We start from the raw sequence: 23017 nt of genomic DNA, 5'->3' as shown, positions 1-23017 counted from the left end.
CAGTGCCACCGAGCTCGCGGAACGAAAGTGAGCCGAAGCGGAACGCCATCGGCGCACCGCAGTCGAAGCTTCATGAGGTTAGCCGCCCGCTAACGAGTCGGCCAAACGAAGCAAGGCAGGGAGGCCATCTTGGAGCGGGGCGTCGGGCGACGGCGGCTCGAGCCTTTGCTCGCCCGTACTTCCCCCACCCGCTGGTGCTTACTGCGCAAAGGTTTTCGTCAAGGACCTCTGTGGCAGCTCTTGTAGAGTCTGCGATCGCCTTTGGTTCACCTCGGGCGTACATCACGTCTAAGTGACCGCTCATTTTACAACCACATTTCCCAAACGACAACGTTGCGGTCTTTGTGGTGTGTGCGAGCTGCTGAAAAGGCTTGAACAAGGAGAAACTGTGTAGCCTCTTGCACTGGAAAGGCTTCACAACTCCAGGAGCAGTCAATCGGCGTCTGGAAGAGTTAGATCTCTCCGAAGAGGCCGAGAAAGCCGCAGAATTCGACACCCTCCCCGCGGAAGATCCCGTTCAGGCCAATATAATTCTTAATATAAGTTTATCGAGAGACAGTCTGGGAGGAGGCTGAATATCTCTAAAGGTACCCCGGAGAGGATCCGACACCCCTAAGCGTACTCTTTGACGAGCACGACGAGCAGTTGTCACTTGCCGAAATATATTTCGGGCAACCGAGGTGGATTCACTCTGAAATGAGCCCCACTGTTTTTTGAGCACGCCACCAGCTGGATTCGCTGCAGCGACCGACGCAGGGTGGCGCCTTCGTGTGCACTGTGCATGGGGGCGAAGTACTTAAAGTTCAAAATCTCCCCGGGACTTGCGGCTACTTTTTAGAAACACGGAAGCAGTTGCCGAGGCTACCAAACCTTTAGATATATTTATATATTATCCGTCCTGTATATAATTCACTTCAAATACAATTTCTTCGTATAACATGCTGCTGTTTAGTTAGTACCAACATTTAAAGCATGCAAATAAACCTTGATACACACACACCCGCGCGCCGACATGGTTCACGAGCCTACCACACCAAGAATGCTTCGCTTTACGTAGATGCCAACTGAAGGTGGATGCCAACTGCCTTTTTTTTTTTAAGGATACGGGATCGCGAAGTAGCTTTTCAAATACTGAGTGAACATGCCAGCCGATTTCAAGCAAGCAAAAGATATCTATGTGCCGAGGTATCGAGCCGTGCAAGCGCCACAAAGCATAGATTAACAAAAACGCGAGGCCTCGTTTCAACGAAGATCGCTTCTTCGCCTGCCCGCCGTGCTGAAAGAGCCACTGCCGCGAGTCACGCCAAACTGAGCTCGCGCGTACCTATCACGGCAAACGTGACTCCAGTGGAAACCGCAAATTTCGTCTTGTGTGTCTGCGACCACACGATGAAATATGCGGGTTCCAAAAAAGGGGAGCCCTCAAAAGAAGGCGCCATTGTCCAGACGAACAATGGGAGCCCCGCAGTAATGGCGGTCGTCACGAACGACTCGGCCACCGCGCCGCCAGTGTCGCCGGCGGCTGCTTCGTGGTCTGCATCGGACTGAGCACACTGTGTGACACGAGGTGAGAGGGCTACGTGTGTTTTGTTTCAAACAGAGCTGTTAAAAATCGCATGAAACATATGCAGCGCCAGTCGGCTTGGTCAACCCGAAGAAGTGGAAACTTTTTGCACGAGAAATGGCGCGATTATTAACCTTCCACCAATTAACTCTCTGTGTTCATCTTCGAGACACACATTGAATGCAGGAAACCAAAGCCAAACAGTTTTATAGAAGCTCTTTCCATTTTCATGTTTTTTCTACGCGAACTGATGATGTCAGGACACTTAAGAACACTTTTAAGATTATTGTTTTGAAGGCGTTGACCGGTTTGTTCCGAGATTTTTGAAAACAAGAGTCCATAACTTATCGATATCTCAGAGGACGTTGCAGCTTAAGCAAATGCTAGAGAGACTAAAAAAGAAAATGTCGCGTAACGCTTGTGAAAGAGAAGGAAGAAGTGCCCGTGAGAGACAAATGAATGAAATGAGGAAAAAAAAAGGCCGCCAGACCAATTATGTTTGATTACATAGGCCCTGAACCACTTTCAATCGAAGTCGAGAAACCCACTGAAGTTAAAGCAGACTATTTTTTAGCAATATTTTGCCGCAGAAAGAACTTGAATGAGTTCAGCAGGAGCGGAGTCACTGGCAATGAAATCTCCTTCTTCAATGCCTTACACTGCTAAGTCTACGGCCAAGTGGAGTGCGCCCTCCAACGTTCCTCCTACTGAGCGTCACTTTTTGATTTTGCATCTTCACGTCGATGCCACTATTTCCACAACGTTGGCACCGCGCGTCCTCGGCGGGACGCAGCGCGCGCGCTGCAGCGTTTCGGGACGGGGAGCAAGTGCAGTGCGACGAGTGCCTGCGCTCGTGCTTCCTCGACGAGACTGAATGCCAGCAGAAGCGGTGGGGTCCAGCTTCACGTGCAGGTCGTGCGAGGGCGTCAGGGAAGCCGTCCAAAAACTGGAAGGGAATTGGGCGGCTAAGTTTGAAGAGCTTAAGGCAAACCTGAGGGAGGAGCAGGAGAAGCGGGTAGCACTGCAGGCGAAGGTTGAAAATTTCGTCAAGGTGGAGGTGGCCCAGGCCGCGCAGTTGGTGAGGACTGTGGCCGAGCTTGGGGAGGCGAAAGAAAGGAGCGCCGAACTGCAAAGGCGGCTCGACGCTCTTGAGACTCGGGCAGCGGATAATGTCGGGTCAGGACACCAAAGCGAGGGCGAAGTCGGAGGCAGGGAGCCAAAGCAAGCGGTCGCCAGCTCGCCGCCGGTGAATCGGCGTAGCTATAGCGAAGCAGCGCAACACGCCCCGAGTGAGGCGACGCTGCAGCCACAGGAAGCCGGGAAGCAGGGAGTGGTAGGAGAGAGTGAAAGGGTGATTATCGCTGGCGACTCAAACATGGCTGGGTGCTCAAAAGCAATTGTGGAGAGGGTGAAAGGCGACAAAAGAGTGGCGGTAGGGACATTTCCAGGGCAGACACTGGGTTCTGTCATGGAGCGAGCAAAAGAAAAGCTCACGGAAAATGCCCACGTGCGCAACCTTGTCGTAGTAGCAGGTGGGCTAAATGACGTCCTGAACAGGAAAGGGCCAGGACTAGCCCAGCGCTTGGCGAAGGGGGTGGACGACTTGCGCGAGCTATCCCCTCAGGTGCAGATCGTGGTGTGCACGCTGCCGGAGGTGCCTGTGCGGGGCAGTCACGTACAAAGAGCCGTAATTGCTGCCAATGAGGCAATATGGAAAATGAGCCGAGAGAAAGGCTTCGAGGTTGTCGAAGCAAACAGGGAAGTGAGAAGTTGTGGTGGTTCTAAACGAGATGGGATCCACTTCAATTACAGGCTAGCACGAGAAGTGGGCTGGCGACTTGGGGGTCGCGCTGTTGCTTTTTTAGGGGGCCCGCGGGCGCTCAGGAGGTCAGAGTAGGTAGTAATAAAGAAGGTCCCCTAGGGGAACATCAGAAGAGCATCGCCGTCGATAAGAGAAAAAGGAGGAAAGCAAGAACAAGAGCTCGCCATGCAATAGGCTACATAAACATGCAGGGTGGCAGAAGAAAGGAAAAGTGGGCAGAGATTGAGGAGCAGTTACATAGAGAACAAATAGGGGTGTATGCGGTTACAGAAACGCACCTTAGAGACTCAGAAGAGCCGCCAGTTATTGAGAATTATGTATGGGAAGGGTGCAACCGAACTAAGTCGTAAAGAAAGGGAGGGGGAGTCGGAATGCTCATCCATCAGGGAGCCAAATGGAAAAGAGTAAATTCACAATGTAAAGAGCATCTTTGGTTATCAGGTACAATGAGTGGGAAAGAAACTTGGCTTGGAGTTACGTATTTGTGGACCGGAATAAATTGCACAGAGAAGAATAAAGAGTTAGTGGAATGCATAAGCGCTGATATTAGGGGTTTCGGGAATGGTGCTGAGATAGTCCTATTAGGTGACATGAATGCCCACATACAGGATTTAGATGGCTATACCGACAATAACGGGAAGTCAATGCTAGACCTTTGCGAGCAACATAACCTCGTGATCGTGAATACAGGGCCTAAGTGTGAAGGACAGATCACGTGGGAAGTGGGAAACCGGCAATCGACCATTGATTACTGTCTGATGACAGAAGGAATTCATGATAAGTTGAGAGAAATGTTCATCGATGAGGAAGGGTTTAGCAGCATAGGGAGTGACCATAAACGCATCATTTTGAAAATGGGATATGTAGTTGGGAAAGAGAGCAACGAAAGCAAAATGGCCAGTCCAAATTTGAACGCTGAACAAATAGCAAATATAGTCACTAGAGTGGAGGAAGAAATTGGCAAGTCGCCAAGTAAGGGGTGGGAATATGGTGAGCTTCTAAGTGTAGTAACGACAGAAATACGGAAAGAGAAACAACATGTTCGTTGGAAAGGAATAAAGAAACCGAAAAGCTGGTGGAAAAAGGAGATACGAGAAGCGATCGCCGAACGACAGAAAGCATCTCGAGAGCACAGGCAGGCAAAGAAGGCGCAGTTGCCACAGGATGAAGTAACCAGTAAATGGGAAATATACCGGGAGAAAAAGTCTATGGTTCAAATACTGGTGCAAGCAAAATTAAAAGGTGAAAGTGAAAGTTGGTTGTCAGAAATACGTGAGAAAAAGAAGGCCGCACCTAGAATATTTTGGAATCACATAAAATTATTAGGCAGGAAGTAAACAACAATACAACAACATATCCTAGACGAAGATGAAAACAGACTGGAAGGAGAAGCAGCAATAAATTACATCCAAAAAGTAACAGCCGAATCTTTCCAAGGCAAGGACGAGGTTGTATTTGAAGAAAAAAAGAGCATGAAAAAGACCCAAGGGGGAAAGGAGCTAGTGCTTACAAATTTAAACTGGAAGAAAGCGGAAGAGAAAATTCCTAAGCGCACAGCCACAGGGCTAGACGAGGTTCCCGTTAGGCTGATAAATGAACTGGGACCAAAAAGTATGGAAGCTCTCGTGAAAGCAGTTGAAAAAACTTTAAAAGATAGACGAATACCAGACAGTTGGCGACAAAGTAGAATAAATTTAATTTATAAAGGTAAGGGGGTGAAAGACAGAATTCACTCGTATAGACCGTTGACCATTACATCGGTATTATACAGGCTAGCAATGCAGGCAATCAAATTAAAGCTTCAAGCATGGGCAGAGAATAATGGCATTTTGGTAGAACTTCAGAATGGCTTTAGAATAGGTAGGCGTTTGGATGATAACTTGTTTGTTCTTACTCAGTGTATTGAAATATCAAAAGCAGAAAGAAGACCGTTGTATGTGGCCTTTTTGGACATTACAGGAGCATACGACAACGTAGACCGCAGCATTTTGTGGGATATTCTGGAAGGGGAAGGCTTAGGTAACGATTGTATACAGCTTTTGAGAGAGATTTACCTAGAAAATACTGTTTGCGTTGAATGGGAAGGGATGAGGAGCGCGGAGAAAGTTCATATCAACAAGGGACTGAGGCAGGGGTGCCCTTTATCCCCGCTGCTGTTTATGATGTACATGGTGAGGACGGAGAGGGCGCTAGAAGGAAGTAATATCGGGTTTAATCTCTCATACAAACAGGCGGGTAGAGTAATGGAGCAGCAACTCCCAGGTTTATTTTATGCGGACGACATTGTGTTGCTCGCAAACAAGCAAAGTGATTTGCAACGTCTGGCTAATATCTGTGGACAGGAAGGCAACAATTTAGGTTTGAAATTTAGTGTTAGAAAATCAGGTGTTATTGTATTCAATGAAAACAGTGAACAGACAGTGGAGATACAGGGCCAAGAAATACCTCGGGTAACAGAATATAAATACCTTGGTATATGGATAAACGAAGGCAACGGATATATGGAAACACAGGAAAAAAACCATAACAGTCAAGGGGAAGAGAAATGCAGCCATAATGAAGCACAGAGCGCTATGGGGATACAATAGGTACGAGGTCCTCCGAGGTATGTGGAAAGGGGTAATGGTTCCAGGACTTACTTTTGGAAATGCGGTTGTTTGCTTTAAATCAGGGGTACAATCAGGACTCGACGGGAACCAAAGGTCAGTAGGTCGCCTCGCATTGGGCGCTCACGGGAAGACTACAAATGAAGCTGTGCAAGGGGATATGGGCTGGACTAGTTTTGAAGTGAGGGAAGCTCGCAGTAAAATTGAGTATGAAGAACGGCTGAGGAATATGGAGGAAAGTAAATGGGCTGGGAGAGCGTTCAGGTATCTGTACAGGCAAAACATTGATTCACAGTGGAGGAAATGAACTAGGAAGCTTACCAGCAAGTATGCGGCCTGTGGGGGTGGGCAACACAGCAACAAAGAAGGTCAAGCGGAAAGTCAGAGAGGCTGAATTAATCTCATGGGTGGCGGCAATGGAAAAGAAACCTGCCATGAGCAACTACTTAAGGGGAAAAAACGAAATTAGGAAAGAAACCATTTATGATAACTCAAAAGGAAGCTCATTACTTTTCGAAGCGAGATCGGGATGCCTTAGAACACGCACCTATAAAGCGAGATATAAGAAGGAAGAAGAAGCATGTGCTTGCTGCGGTAAAGCTAGGGAAACGACGGAGCATATTTTATTAGAATGTGAAGACGTCTATCCAGCGGTCGATTTAGGCGCCACTGGCCTCCTTGAAGCCCTTGGGTTCAGCGGGAGCAGTGGTAAAGCAAACAGGTCCGCAATAGACATCAGTAAGAGGCGATTGGAGGATTGGTGGAAGAAAAGTAGGGAAACGACAAAGGACAAAGGACGGAGACGTACAAAAGCACAGTTCGCAATAGGGTATCAGAAAATTTGGACGTGGTAGTTCATAGTGTGTTTTTTTTTTTTCATTGGTTAACCTAGGTAGGATATTAGGCAGCATAGTAGCAAGAGCTTGGTGGCGCATGCCACCGCCCCGTTCCAAAGGGGACGCTCATAACATCCATCCATCCATCCATCCTTTGCCCACGACGGGGTGTCATTCGCTCCGGTCTGGCCGTGCTACGTGGTGCAAACCGGCTTTGTCGTTCACCAGCTTGAGCGAAGAAATGTGCAAGCTGTATGCACATTTTGAAGCGCCGACAGTGGCTCAACGCTGGTAAGCCCGAACGTTTCATTCATCGTGGAAAGATTGAAAGGAAGTGTTTACTTGACGTCTGCTGCAGGCCTACTGTACGCGCAGATGAGCGCCAATGGAAACGCCATCGAAGTATTATTTGATGCTCAGTTAGCATAGTTGATTCTCTACTGCTTCTGCAAGAGCAAATATTCAGCTGTAAAGTTTCTAACGATGGGAGTTCTCTACACAAGTGGGCACGCGTGTGCGTGAAATTTCAAACAAGCAAAGCAACTGTAGAAGGACTGCTCGTTCGTGACGCCGCATTTAGGTTGATATTGGACACGAAGTTGAAGATGGCGTGACGAAGTCGTTGTAGACCTCTAGGTTGAGACATCCCGGTTGTATGTGTGTGCAGACTCTCAAGCACCTCTCAAGTTGGTCAGAGGGAGTTCAGATGTACCGACAAAATACTCGTAGCTGATATGCATCGCACTTTACCTTCAAGCAGCGAAAGTAAGTGAGGTTCCGTTCAAGCTCAGCGGCCTGACACCTGTTAAAAGAAAACCCTGTAGGATGTCGCGAAAAAAGAAATTCTTAAAAGAAGACTTACAAGGCTTGCTATATGCTGAAATTATTCGACCATCAACATCTACCTTTGCATGTCCGATTACAATAGTGCTCAAAGATTTATTAGCGATGACAAGAATCGACGATATTATATACGAGTCAGGCGGATGTACATGGTTTCACCCCATCGACCTTTGCAAAAGGTATCGGCAGATTTCGCTGCAAGAAAACTGCAAGAAATTTCAAGGCGTTTGTTACTCCTTTCCGCATTTTCCAATACAACTGACTCCCTTTGGGCTGGAAAAATTCCAGTGCATGATTCCAGAAAAACATGAACATCATGCTTGGCGAATTAACTGGGACCTTCTGCAATGTGTATGTCTGTGACATCATTTTCGAAGACTAGTGATGACCACTGCTCGCATTTTTCCACCTACTAGAAGCATTTAGCATAGCTGGGCTAAAGATTAAAGAAGAGCGAATTTTTTATGAACACCGTTAAATTCCTAGGACGAGTATTTGACGGACAAGCAAGGAGCACAAAAGAAGAGTCCATCAAGCGCAACTACCATCTGAATAAACCGTATGGTGTGCATTCTCTTCGAATGTTCCTGGGTCACTATGGACATTTTAGAGCTTTTGCAGGAGACTACGTCCTGAGGTTGAAATGCCTAACCTTGATAACACAAAAATATACTTCATTTGTGTGAACAATTTATGAATACAAAGAGACGTCAACTGCGCATAAAAAGTATGTCATCCGACGCGCTGCTACCGAATTTCTCGAAGCCGTTCGAGCTCAACAGCGACGTTTCCCATTATGGTACTGGCGCTGTAGTATACCAGCACGACGAGAAGGAGCTTAGCGTTATCGGTTGTTACTCATTCACCAAAGTCCAACGACGGAAAAATAAGCATTGGCAGTCGTAACGGCCTTTCGTTTCTGCTGGACGCACCTGGAAGGCAGACACTTCAGCCTGTTCACCGACAACCGAGCACTGGCATACATTCTTAATCTCTCGCAAACTAAAGGAAGACTGGTCAGGTGGGTAAGCGAAATAGAGCAGTTTGCCTTCGATGTCGCTCACAGACTTGGAGAGAAATTACCAGATGCAGACGCCTTGTCCAGTTAGCAACCAAGATGACATATATCTCTCCCATATGTTGCGGGACGGAACAGATGAGCCTCAGAAATGGTATGCTGCACAAGTGCCCTACGAGTTCGGAAAACAATTTAAAATTGTATCATGATTCTCCCGAGTCCAGCGGTCATGAGTGTTTTTTGGAGGGACTACTGGAAGATTAAACAAAGATTTCACTGGAGTACGATGAAGCATGATATTTCGGAATATGTGTAGACATGTCATCAGTGCCAATTCTGCAAATCAAAGTTCAGACCCCGTAGGAGCGCTTCCATTATCCTAAAACACTCATAAAAGCCATTTGGGCCTATGAACCTTGACTGTACGGAGGGCTGAAAAGGGGGGGATGGATTACGCAAGCTTTTCTTCTGGCTTGTTGATGAGTGCACACGCGCGGTGGCATCCAGGCGCCGGAAGATTCCAACAGCATTGTCAAGCTCCATAAACGAGATATGGTCAAACACGTCAAAGCAATAGCCGCCGACAATGGTCCAGCTTTTGAATTTGTCGATTGACACGTTGGGCTCAGGGGAGTTTAATATTACTGCGCTATACCATCCGGAAGCAAATCGACTCACACAGAGAATGAATGCTTAGGTTTTTTTTTTTTTTAGAAACTGCACTAGTGCGTTTTTACTGCTGGCTGCAGCCGGGTACGGCCCGACAAGTCTCCCCCTGACTTGGGCCGACCAGCCAAAATGACCTGCACGCCTTAAGGCGAAATAGTAACAATAATTATTATTATACGCGATGTAAACCAGTTCACTGCACTCTAGCCGGGATTCCCGGGTGATGTGCCCTAGAAGCGACTGTCAGCCACCACCGGGCTTCGACCGTGCACCAACTAGCGGCCTCAGTAGCCGTGGCGCGAAGCTCAACGGAACGAGCGGGTCTCTCGCGAATAATCAAAAGTCCATGTCGATTACCGAAAAGGGCAGCTGACAGCGAGGTTATAGAGGGCAGGCCACGCGAGACTAATGCAGTTATCATGTGCTGCATAGATCTACACTTTTTAGCGAAGCGCTTAAAGATTCAGCTGTAGAAGCTCATAGAAACGACAAAAATTTGTACTCGATTTTAGAGAGAAGAACCGTCACTGTTACAAAACTAGGTGGCTATCGTAGTAGCCGGTACATTGTGTGTAGTCCGAAGACTAGGCTTTCGACTGATGCTTATCTCGACTCTCCACACATGGCCCAACACTATTCCAAAGCGATTTTTGAAACACTCTCGGGCAAATTCACTTGGGATCTTGATGCAGTTAAGCATATCATTGCTGCACTGTCCGAAGAAGTGGCCGAGTGGTTTAATCGCACGCGCCTGTCGCCCCACGTCATGCTGGCAGCGGTTCCACAACGTGCTCCTTGACATACATATATATATTAAGTCACATGGGACTTAGTTCGAAAGTCTCCCACCAGAGGGCAGTAACAAAATTCTCAAGATTTGTTTTCAGTTTTGGTTTTCCAGTGTGGGTCTTCAAATCACGGCTTAATTTTACCCATTAATTTACAGCATATACAGTGAAAGCTCGTTAATTCGAACTTCAATAATTCGAATTTATGGATAATTCGAACTGTACGATTTGGTCCGGCCAAGCTCCACAGAAGTCTATGTATAAAAAAGTCCGTTAATTCGAACGCGAGAAGGTTCCCTCACAGATAATTCGAACTACGCTCGCCTGGCACACGGCCAGGGAAGCGCGCCTACTGCCTACACACAAGGCTGTATTGCCTCGGAAACGGAGAGAACGGCGGGAGAAGGCGAAATCGGAAAAAATTCTAACCGACGCGGGGTTAGCCAGAAGGCAGTGGCGGCTGCCGCCTCTCCGCTCTACGTAACCTCCGAGACTTCTTGCCCGTTGCGAATCTCGGAGGCTTTGTAAATCTTGTACAGCTGCTAATGTTGTGCGGAGATGGCACGGCAAGCTCCAAAACACAGCGAATCAAGTACGTCGCAGCTGCGCTTGCAATCAAGAACCAACGAATCAGGGCCTTCGCCACCTTCACATGTTCAGCGTCTTTGTCTCGGCAGTATTCATCGGTTGTGCATCTCTATTTTCAGCTTAGGAGGTATCGGCCGTCGCGATTCATTGTGATGGTGTTAAGCCTCGGCTTAACACCATCACCACACCATCATCCACACCATCGGTGGTGTGGCACAGTCAGACCCAGAGCTTCGACTTGAAGATGGCGTGTGCCACTTTCTGACACGCCAAATTTCTGACATGCCCTACTGCTTACAAATCGCAGTGTACTGTTGCCCTCCTTCACTTTCGTTAGTTCGAACTGAAGCGGCTTCCCCTTGCGGTTCGAATTAACGAGCTTTTACTGTATTACAACTTACGAATTGTAGCTGGCGAGCTTGCTATGCCGACTTGGAACCATTTCTAAGGAGTACACCAGTTTCGACGTGTGCGCCGTACAACTTGTGGTAGAAATGCATTTTCAAAGGACTGGTGTCGTCGTGAGAATTTGTTCTAGGTGGACACGCCTTCCAAAAGCACCGGCTACAATTCCTAAATGTCATTGCGTCCCGTAAAGTATTTAATGAACAAGCTAATTAGTGTAATTATATTTGTTATTCAGGTATGTATTCTGATTTCTCATACAAGTAATGATCGCCTCATCGAGTAACTTAGTTGAAGGGTTAGAATTGTGCTATCTGCCACAGGCATCTTTGAAAACTTTGCGGCAGATAAAAAGAAAGACGTTAATTTTGTACTTTTCGTTCCCAAACGTGGCATTAAGTTGCTGATTTGTAACGTCATCGCTTTAATAATAAGCTTTAATCCCCTGGACTTGGACAACGCAACTACGAGCATGCGCGTGTCTTTTTGCTACGAAGAAAAGACTTTCGTGCCTTCTATCACGGAATTCAACAAATACGCAGTTTTGAAAGAACGAGAAGGAAAGGGATTAACCGAGGGGCGCGATTTTTTGTCAGTCATATCATAAGACGCCGACAAACACTGCAACCAAGGACAACATAGGGGAAACTACTTCTGCTTAATAAATGAAATAAAGAAACGATCAATTATTGGAAATGAAAGTGGATGAAAAAGCAACTTGCCGCAGGTGGGGACCGAACCCACAACCTTCGAATTTCGAATTGACCTTCATGCTACGTCTCGTTTCAACGTGGAATACGCGCCAAAAGCACAGTGCATACGAAAACACAGCGCTACTAGCACTCGGCGCACTTTGTACACATCGCAGATCGCTTCGCAGATGAGGCCCGCGCGACCGCGTAGTACGCAGCAGCCGCCGGAGTAGAACGACCCCTCCCCCCCCCCTATCGCGCGCGACGGAAGACGGCGCTGTTCCTCTCCGCTTTCCTCCCTCCCGAGGTCGAGCCGTGGTCTTCGGCTGACCCTCGCCAGCGTTAGCTTGCACGTACAGCACAGACGCGCAGCGACGACGTTATCGCCCTCGGAATTTAGACACGGCGATGCCGAAATGCGCCTGGAGTGCCCCTTGTCAGGATTGGGGGCTCAATCCCATTGCTCGTGATCCGTTGTCAAGATTGGAGTCGGGCATGAATTAGAAGGTAGCTGGCCTATGCCGTCGTCCAACTTCTCCACGCTGAGGACGTTGATGAAGGGAAGGACTGCTTCTCATCGAGAACGAGGAATATGGGTTTATTTACAGTATTTATATCAGTCTAACATGACTGTTTGAGAAAGTACATCAGTCTAACATGACTGCTTGAGAGAGAGTGTCCTGAGCAGCCGCACAACAGCGGTTTTTAAATACTGGGTCCTCTCCCGATACAAGGTGATGTGAACGTTCGTTTAGTCATCGCAAACTAGCCGCCTTTCCGCAGGACGGTTTACACACACACATGCACACCCACACACGTGTTTACGGTCCGAAACCGACACCACACGAATGTCATAGATCTCGGAGCCGTTCCGGATAGCGCGTTTTCTTGCGTCTAGGTCGGTGCGTGCGAATGAGCGCAAAACGGCGTTCCCGCGGCAACTCGCGCACCCGTAGCAGATCAGGTCCGCGTTGGGGAGTTTGGTAACAAAAGTTGGCCCGCCGAACTCATTCCGTCACAACGGCGATGAGGCTAGAGGTTGGTGGCGGTTTCAGCACGAAGCCTGCTTCCTCGAACGCATCCTAGCTGCAGCGACGGAGAGTGGAGGATGCGCGTATTGTTCCCCGACACAAAGTCGATTTAGTCACACTGTCGCTAGAGGGTGGCGGCGACGCTCCCGCAATGTTGCTGCAACGGACAAGAACGGCACCGAGAGCGGCGCTGCTGCGCCGGCGTTGAGAGCGCCGCATGCGAAGCGAAATTCTGTTAGCGGGTGGTACCCCTCTCCCATCTCTCGTTCGCGCCGCCTTGATTGCCTCCTACAGTTACTGCGCTGCACTTTACCCCAACCTTTCCTTCCCATCAAGAATCTCCTTCTCTCTCTCTCTCTCTCCTGCACTGCGCGTGTTTGGGCACGTTTCGGGCCGCGCGCGGTGTGTGCCTACGTGTGTGCGCGTGGACATTTCTTTCGAAGGGCGGTGTACAGTCTGTTTCACATTTAGGGGAAAACTCGAAGCGCATTGCATCGCGATGCGGCGAGCGCTTGAGTTGGGCGGCGGCAGCAGCTCGCGCAGATGCTCGAAGGGCGGGATCTTGAACGGCGTCGTCTGCTACGGCGGCGCGCGCCGGCCGCATTGTCGGGAAGCGTTCTACTGTCAGCTGCAGGGCGCCGGTCACATCGTTACTGCGTGAAATGAGCCGGTAAGGGCAAGATATAGTCCGGCGTAACGCGCGCGCGCGGCCACGCGCAGCGCGGTTAAGCGACGTCGGTGAAAAGCGCGCACTCTACAGTCCGGCGTCACGGCGTAGCCGGCGTGCCCAGGCGCGCTTGGCGAGCACAACGCCGCCGGCGCGGACATAGAGCGTGTTCTATTTCACGCGGCTGCCGCTAGACCAGAATGCACTGCGCGCTGCAGCGGCAGCGAGCAGAAGGCAAAATGGCGGCCTGCGGTGCGCGTACTGACAGTGCGGCTGTGGTTTTTTCAACATCCGTGTGGGATGACAGCGCGGGTGAGGACGCCTGCTTGAAGCGATTTGCAACCTTCCATGTGTATACGATGTGAAACGCATGGACTACCGCGACACAGAGCGCAAGAACAACACGTGGGAAGCTATACGAAAGCAGTGTGGTCTCACCACAGGTAAGCTGCATTTCGCAGCTCCTGTACTAGCTGGTGGTAGTCGCCGAGTTGAGGGCGCTTGTCGAATAGCTTTCGCATGTATACATACATGGTCCGCTTCCGTTTTTGACGTAGCCGAAGTACTAGCAATATGAGTGCGATGTTCTGGCTGTCAGGCACGGCGGCCGCATTTCGATGGGGGCGAAATGCGAAAAACACCCGTGTGCTTAGATTTAGGTACACGTTAAAGAACCCCAGGTCAGAAAGAAAGTGGTTTTCGCACGTAAAACCTTCCGTTTTTTTTTTTCTGGCTGTCGGGACAAGTTAACGCCATCCCGCAAAAGTTTTCATTTTAGCGCACAAACAGCGCGCGGAACGAGAACCGCGCGCGCTACCCGAACGGCGAGGGTATATGCAAGACGCGCATGCGCCATGTAAACAGCTGTTCGCCGCAGCGGTGAAGTTGCGCTCCCGGACGCACAGATGGCGCCAGCCTCGAGCTGCGCGCGCACGCCGAACTCTAGAGGAAGCAGATTTCTTGCACCCCTGGCGTCGCTAGCGCAGCGTATCCGACTTCGCCTGGCGCGGCCTGGCGCGCCGAGAACGCCGGACTATATCTTGGCCTGTATTCTTTGCTAAGCGTTGCGCGACGCCCACTGATACGCCTCGAATGTAAGTTCATCGCTGCAGGGCAGTCATAGACGACGTACTGATTCCATACATTCTTGACCGCCCGTTTCTGGAAGGCGACTATATATTCTAACGCGATAGGACGCCGATCCACACTGCTCGTGCTGTGCAAGAACTGCTTGAAGAGCGCGCAGTCACTCTCTTGGAGCGGCCGCCTCAATCCCCGGGCGCCAACATCATGTAAAATGTCTGGGGCTCGTTGAAAGTATCGCTGGCGCACCATCCCCTCTATCAGTCGCCCGAGGATAGGCTTCGATCCACCATCGTCAGCGACTGAGACGTGCTGCGAATGAACACATCCCTGATCAAGTCATTCTACACTTCACTGCCTTCCAGGATGAGCGCTGTCATCGCTGCCGCTGGGGACATGACGAGATACTAACTGAAGTTCCGAGCGTGACGTGTCCAATTCCCCACCAGCGGGCAGGGTCTCTCTGGTGTAGCGAATGATTGTCGAGAAAAATCACTTCCAGCTCATTGTCTGAACCTAAAACTTTCATTTAAACGTGTCCGTTTGTTTCATCGTGTTCGACACCCATTGTTGAGTGCTTTGTTTTCCTTTCGAGTCAAACAAAGACTGAGCATGTTGCGCGCACATCTTGGTGCGTTTTGTCGCTGCTCATTACGGTAGCACACACAGTGAAGAAATATACGTGCACACGCTCAGTACTCCGGCCTTTCGAAAGAGCAAATGAACCATGCTGTCAAAAGAGGTTTGTGGAACTCCATTATCACCAACGAAGGATCAGAGTTTGGCGACGCACAACGTTTAGTAAAGAATATCAGCTCAGCTCCCGCAGTACCGATGAAATCAGTGCACTGCCCCTGACAGTACCACGCTTCCCGAAAATGCTGCCAGCGCGCGCCGCCGTAGCAGACGACGCAGATCACACCACCCCTCAAGCGTGTGCGCCTGCTCGAGCTGCTGCCGCCGCACGACTCTATTGCTTGCCGCATCGCGATGCAATACATTCCGAGTTTTCCCCTTAGTGTGAAACAAACTGCACACGCTATATTTGCCTTTAAGAAGATCGGTACGCTTGACGATTATTTTTATATGGCTGCAATGCGGCGAAAGGGCAGCGTCTGCTTAACCATGTAAGGGACGCTGAGCAGGTAATTGGAAACGACATCGTATGTGCCGCCGGAAAAATCGTCAGCACATACGATGCGGCACATACATACGGCACCTACGAGCTAAAGTCATTTTTGCAGTTTCTCACATTATGTTTGCTACAAATCCGTGTTGTCTCTGATGGCGACAACGGACTTCTATCGACACTGTGCGGAAATAAACAAGATATATCGCTGCATAGCACAAGTACGACATGCGCACACAACTTTAACTAGTACGTCCCCTACAATATGGAGTAGAGGCACCAATGTAGACAGCTCGGCCATTTTTTAACAGTACTCAAGAGACGGAAGTTGAAAGTATTATTAATCATTCCTGCTTCAGCAATGCCGGCGCGACCAAGACGCGTGTGTGTATCGTCCAGTAACCCGATCGATCGGTGCAGTGGTGAAGCGGGAATGAACTCCGGTCATGTTCAATGCATCATGCACATATTCAATTTCTCGGCACGCGTGAACTTCGGTCACTGCTAACGCATACAACAGACGTGGTTTCCATTCTTGGGCAGCGCACACACTAACGAAACACGAGAAAGAAGACAGGACAAGCGCTCGTTGAACTTAGTTTTTATATGAATAAAAGGATTATGTACCGAGTAATTATTAAATTCACGTGGGTTACATATAGAAACCGTCATACACTCAGGAGTGATCAATGAACGAGCTCGCTTCGTTTGCCAGTTATTTACTTCGCTCGGCGCATGTCTGTCGTCTGCTTCTTTCGTACCATTTTCTTGTGAATCGGCAGAATTTCACTGGTGGCATCAACCCTTTCTTGTTTACATTGCTGTCGTGACAGTTAACAACACAATAATAATTTCCGGTCATCCGAAGAGGCGCTGTAGCAAACAAGAGACGTTTCGCGCGCAGCGCGAACTTAACGCGGGCGCGACCGCGAAGGGAAGCGGCGACGGAAACCTACACCCGTCGGAGATGAAATCGCTCCGCCAGGGGAGAAACGAGCGCTGGCGTCTAGGATGAAACTTGGCGTGCGGTCGTCCATAGTCGTAACTGGTTGGCAAACTTGCACTGCAGCTGGCCGTTCTTAACACCCTATAGTTACTGTGGCAATAAAACGTGGGCACAAACTGTCAAGCGTGCCACTAAGCGGCGATAGCTTGCACACCATTGTACCCGCACTGCATTACAGTGAGCTAGGGGGCAGCGTCAAGACGATAGACGATGCTACGCAAGCGACCGCCCAGGAAAGCAATATGTTTGCCACGATGCGCTGCGCCGTTTGAGGCAATGCTAATCATCTGGTTGACTGCGAACTATGGAGCACAACAAAGCGTCAAGCAAACCCGTCTCGCTGTGTGTTCTGAGTTATACGCAGACAACACAGGTGGTGCACGCAAGGTAACGTTTACTATCACCATTGCACCAAGCACTGAAGAACTTCCCGCTGAACATTCGCCGTGTATATGGCAGCCAACGACCGTAAATAATCGCAAACATTACAGCAAGCTTTTTTTTGTTGTTGTTTAATAAATGCACACCGATGAGAGGATAGGTTACACCCCCCAAGAGCCAGCTATCTCAATACACCGTTGAGAAATATAGAGACACATGTCACAACCCACAAACATATTGTTGCGGTGCATTTGGACGGGACCATGCGCGCAAGCGGGATACGAAGAGGAAGTGGTAGACTGTCGACTGGAGCTGGGACCTTTGTACCAGCCTGCATGTTCACCAGTAGCTTTTCTTTTATCTAAATAGTTGTACCTACGCCTGTGCGTCGGCCTTCCTCTTCGTAATATTTGGTGGAGTTACGGGGTAACGACTCGAACAGGAGCTTCGCAGTGGCCACCGCTTCGGTTCTTCGCCGATGTCGCAGGAGACGATGCCTGGTTGGGGAACGACTGCGTTGACTGCGTCGATTCTCGTACTCAGGGAACCTTCTGCGGCACCGATGGCGCCGGCGTCGACGACGGGCTGGAGATGCATGAGAGGGTGAGCAGCCACAGCAAATGGGATCCCACAGTGATGCTGGCGAACATAATTTTTTACTTGGCGGGAAAAGCGCGAGTGAGCTTTCAAAATCACGAAGCAGAACTCCGTGACTGGGATACCTGCAAGCAGAAGCTGTGAGATATCTTCGGAAAACCGTCAGGTCGGAAGGTCATCGCCAAGAAATAGTTGGTATCATGAGTTCAAACGCACACTGAGAGTTACGTCGCTTGTATACAAGATGCGCTGGCACTCTGCCGCAAGGCCGACGCTGAAATGTCCGAGTCTAACAAAGTTGACCATGTCTTGAGAGGTACCGCCGATGACTCCTTCTATCTACTACTTTGTAAGAACTGTACTTGGTTAATGACGTTATCACGGAGTGCAAGCGTTTCGAGCAGGGGAAAAGCCGTCGTATCTACCAGTCATTTGCACTTCAAATACGGCTGCAACATCGTCTTGTGAAGACAGTCAGGAGTGTCCTGCGGGGCAGCAGCAGCAGTCTTCAGAGCAGCTGACGAAGATTGTGCGCCGTGAGCTGGAAGTCATGTGTCGCGCGGCTCTGTACCCACCTGCCAACTATACATGCTCTCCTATGGTTCCCCTTGTTCAGGCTATTGTGCACCAAGAGCTCGCCAATGTCGGCTTTCAATCAGTTTGCACCGTGGCCACTTACTGGCCTACCGAACGTCCTTCGCTCGTGCCTACTCAATATCGATGGGTCTCTCGGGGTTCTCGCAACATGGCAGAGTTGCGAACACCGGATGACCGACCTATTTGCTGCGGTTGCAACCGCGTTGGTCATGTCGCCCGCTACTGTCGCAACCGCTAGTCCTCCATGCGCTTCTCGAACAGCCCTCGTCCAGACGGCAGCTTTCACCATTTCCAGCCGCAAGCCGAGCCGGACCAGCACGCCACTGACGATACGACAGCATGGCGCCGTCGTTCACCGTAGCCGATTAGTCACCAGTCATGTTCGCCACAATGTTGTTGACCATCGTCCAGGTCACTCCAGTCCCGCCGCCCGTCGCAGTCCTTCCGACCAGGGCGCATACCTCAGGAAAACTAAAAGATGCAGCTGCCGGAGTTGACGCTGCATTGTCGACAGTTCTGTCAATGTCTTTCACCATGCCAACAACACGCAATATAGTCGATGTAGAAGTTAACGGTGTACATGTCCCAGCGCTTCTTGATACTGGAGTCCATATCTCGGTAATGAGCAACCGTTGCCGCCCGAAAGAAACCCTTACACCTGCCGCATCCCGTGTTATCAGGGTCACCGATGGAGCAACGCCCATTATCTTTGGCATGTGTACTGCCTGAATAACTGTTGCTGGTTTCAGCACTGCCGTTTTATTTGCTGTGCTTGAGATCGTGTACGGATGACTTGATCTTCGCCCTTGACTTTTTATCTGACCATTCAGAGCTGATTGACTGCAGTACCGGCCACCTCCAACTGGAGCTGCCTAATTACTGCTGTCCTCCAAAATCAGCTGAGTTTTGCATATGTTCTACAGACTTCGTACGGTTGCCGCCTCAAGCCGCCATGTATATACCTTTGATGTGTTTCCCATCTGTTCCTGACGGTGACTATGTGTTGACTCCTAATTTCAATGCTCTCCTGCTGCGCACAGTCGCCGTTCGTCATACCATTGTGACTATTGCCGACAACCGCGTATTCCTGCCTATTTTCAATTTTGGTTCATGTACGTAAGTTATCCCGGAAGGCATGTCGCTCGGCAAAGCTTCTCCGATCGACGATACCACCATCACTGTATTGGACGTTCCATTCTCGTCTGCAGCCACCTGCTGTCCGATCAGTTCCTCAGCGTCCGATAACGGCATATTATTAAAGATGGTCGCCCATGACTCTGTCGCGTCCTACTGTCTTATCGCGACGTTTTTGACATTGAGGATCGCCCGCTGGGACATACTTACGTTGTGACACATAAGATTACCACCAGTAATGCTAGTCCTATTGCCGACCTCCTTATCGCGTGTCTCACGCAGAACACCGCGTTGTCCAAACTGAAGTAGACAAGATGCTAACCAAAAGTGTAGTGGAGCCCTCTTCGAGTCCTTTGCATCACCGGTTGTCTTGGTCACGAAGAAGGATGGCAGCTGGCGATTTTGTGCTGACTGCCGTTAATTGAACAAGCTCACGAAAAAGGATGTGCACCCTATGACGCTCTCGACTGTCTTCACGGGTCCAAATACTTCTCTTCAATCGACCTCCGATCCAGTTATTGGCAGATTGCGGTTGATGAACTCGACCGTGGCAACACCGCGTTTGTTAAACCGGATGGCCTTTACCATATTAAGGTTTGGCCTTTGGAACATTGTAAAGCCCCAGCAACTTTCGAAAGAATGATGGACTCTCCTTCAGGACAATACGTGCTTATGCTATATAGACGAAATCATCGTATTTTCCCCTACGTTTCACAGCCACCTATGTCGCTTGGCCGCTATTCTTGAAGTCTTTAGAAAGGCTGCCCTTCAACTTAACTCTTCTAAGTGTCATATCGGACAGCGTGAAGTCACAGTTCTTGGTCATTTTGTCAGTACCCGCCGGGGTTGCTCAGTGGCTATGGTGTTAGGCTGCTGAACACGAGGTCGCGGGATTGAATCGCGGCCACTGCGGCCGCATTTCGATGAGGGGCGAAATGCGAAAACATCCGTGTACTTAAATTTACGTGCACGGTATAGAACCTCAGGTGGTCGAAATTTCCGGAGTCCTCCACTACGACGTGCCTCATTATCAGAATCTGGTTTTGGAATGTAAAATCCCATAATTAAATTTTTTAACCTTGTCAGTGCTGCCGGTGTAGATACTGATCCTTGTAAGATTCACGCAGTCAGGAACCTTCCAGTACCCTGCTCAGCAAAAAATGGGCGCAGCTTCTTGGGCTTATGTTCTTATTTTCGTAGGTTTGTTCAGAATTTTGCGGATATCGCCCGGCCACTGACCGACCTTCTCAAGAAGGACACTGCGTTCTTTTGGGACCGCGGACAACCCGACGCCTTCAACAGCCTCATCCCCTTGTTGACAACGCCTCCCATATTAGGCGACTTTGATCCCTCTGCACCAACTCAAGTTCGCACAGACGCCAGTGCTCATGGCATAGGTGCTGTCTTCGCCCAACAGCAAGACGGAGACGAGTGCGTCATAGCCTATGCCAGTCACCTCCTGCCCCTTCACAGAGCGATTTTTCTATCACCGAGTGCGAGTGCAGCGACCACGAGGCTACAAGTACTTTGCCGTTCTATCCACGCCCACTTGACCCCGCTATTAACCAACCAGCCCCAGCGATCTCTCTCATCAAGACAGTTGTGCGGCAAGAATTTGCAAACCTAGGTTTTTCGGCTGCCTGCTCCGTCTCCCGACCTGACGCCCGACCGGTGCCGACAGCTATGCCTCACATTCATCTGTATTCCCCTCCCAGATACTGCAACCCTTCAGAGTGGAGAACTCCGGACGACAAGCCCATTTGCTACGGTTGCCTCCGCATTGGCCACGTGCGCCACTGCCGCACCTCCTGGACGTCACCGTATTTGAACTCCTTTTCCCCGTCTCCTCGCCTATATGCCGACCCGCTCCGTTACTCCCCTCACCGTATGCCTGCTACCTCTGATGTATCCGTCGATGACAGTCGTCTTGCTCGCTCGCCGTCACCTCAGCGCCGTCACTCCCCGTCGCCCCAGCCAAGCCGCTATTCGTCGCGGACCAATCATCGACCCTCCCGGACGGAAAACTAGACCATGCAGCTCCTGGGGGTAGTGCTACATTATTTTCGTCCTGTCGAAATCCTCCACTGACGCTCCCAATGAACCAGAACTTACTTGATGGTCACGTCGACGGTGTCCCTTTGACGGCGTTAATAGATACTGGAGCCCAGCTGTCCATAATTAATTGTAACCACCGTCGTCGACTGAAGAAGGTTCTCACGCCTCCTACTACTAGAGCAGTGCGCGTGGCCGATGGCAGCACTGTTGAAGTTACTGGAATGTGTACTTCCTGTTGTGTCATCACTCTCTTAGATAGAACCGGCAGTGGCACTCTGACGTCACTGAAGTCTTGAATTGTGTATCTTAGATAGAGCGCACGTGCTTGTGTGTGTGTGTCTATGATGTCACTGATTAGTGGCACTGTATAGCTATATAAGACGGCCACGTAAGTGCCTTGTGGTTCTTTTCCGTTGTATTGCAAGTGGCAATAAACATGTGTTCTAGCAAGTAGGCTGCTGCGTACTTGAAGACAACACTTCCCGTATCAGCATCGCTGACCGCCACGTCCCTGTTCTTTTTATAGTGCTGACCAATTGTCCCCATGACCTAATCCTCGGAGTGGATTTTCTTACGGTGCATTCACCTTTGATCGACTGTTCTGCCGGTACCCTTTGCTTCGAATTTCCTCTACTCGCGCATATTCATGCCGAACTGCCGAGAACGACCGCGTTCGTCCGACTGCCGCCTAAAGCCTTGACTTTCGTCGATTTGCTATCATCTTTTCCTGTGCCCGATGGCGATTACATCGCCACGCTTGTTCCTGATGTCCTTTTGATGCGCAATATCACTGTGCCCCACACCGTCGTCACCGTCGCCGATAACCGGACACACCCCCCGTCGTCAATTTTGGCCTGACAAAGGAAGTTCTACCCCAAAGCATATCGGTTGCAACGCTGCGTGCTGTAGGAGATGACCACGTCACGACGCTTGCAGTAGACGTCTGCTCAGATTCTTCACCATATCCACAGTATGCTATTTACCCTGACGCAACATATCGTCGCATGATTGCTGCGGACCTATTTCCTGAACAAGCAGCAGTTCTGTATCGCCTTTTCGTTTCCTACCACGGCATTTTCGACCTCACCAATCGCCACTTGGGCCATACTTCAGTTGTTAAGCAACACATAAATACTGATGGTGCCCGACCTATATATACTCATGCCATATCGAGTTTCTGCTCCAGAGCGTAAGGTTATCCAAGACGAAGTGAACAAGACAGGCACGTACCCAGGGGGGGCCCGGCCCCCTCCCCCTCGAAATCATGTGGCATACCCCCCCCCCCCCCCTCCACACCCACGCCACCACTCCTCACACATTCCTAAAGCGCCGCCAAATCAATGGTGAGACTTGGCAGCTGTCCATCGGTCAGCATTATGCTGCTTTTTTCACTCCTTTTAGATGGCGGGAGTTATCGGCATCTCTTGTAATGTGAAGGGCAGTTTTCTCACAGATTCCGCACCCACGCGATTAACTCGAGATGCTTTCAGTTGTCACCATCTATTC

At 49.9% G+C, this 23017-nt stretch overlaps 1 protein-coding gene across 1 annotated transcript in view; it reads right to left on the bottom strand.

Moving 5' to 3' along the window:
* The window catches only part of LOC135917030 (microtubule-associated serine/threonine-protein kinase 3-like), a 391234-nt gene extending 369611 nt beyond the window's left edge, over positions 1 to 21623 (bottom strand). The window contains exon 1 of the mRNA XM_070539813.1: positions 21569 to 21623. The gene's annotated coding sequence lies outside the window, so the exon portion shown is untranslated. The remainder of the gene's footprint in view (positions 1 to 21568) is intronic.
* Between the last annotated feature and the right edge of the window lie 1394 nt (positions 21624 to 23017).

This window comes from Dermacentor albipictus, chromosome 6 (assembly GCF_038994185.2).
Source record: "Dermacentor albipictus isolate Rhodes 1998 colony chromosome 6, USDA_Dalb.pri_finalv2, whole genome shotgun sequence".
In the NCBI taxonomy this organism is placed as follows: Eukaryota; Metazoa; Arthropoda; class Arachnida; order Ixodida; family Ixodidae; genus Dermacentor; species Dermacentor albipictus.
The sequence above is the reverse complement of the archived record's forward strand: the minus strand, read 5'-3'. Positions and strand labels throughout refer to the sequence as shown.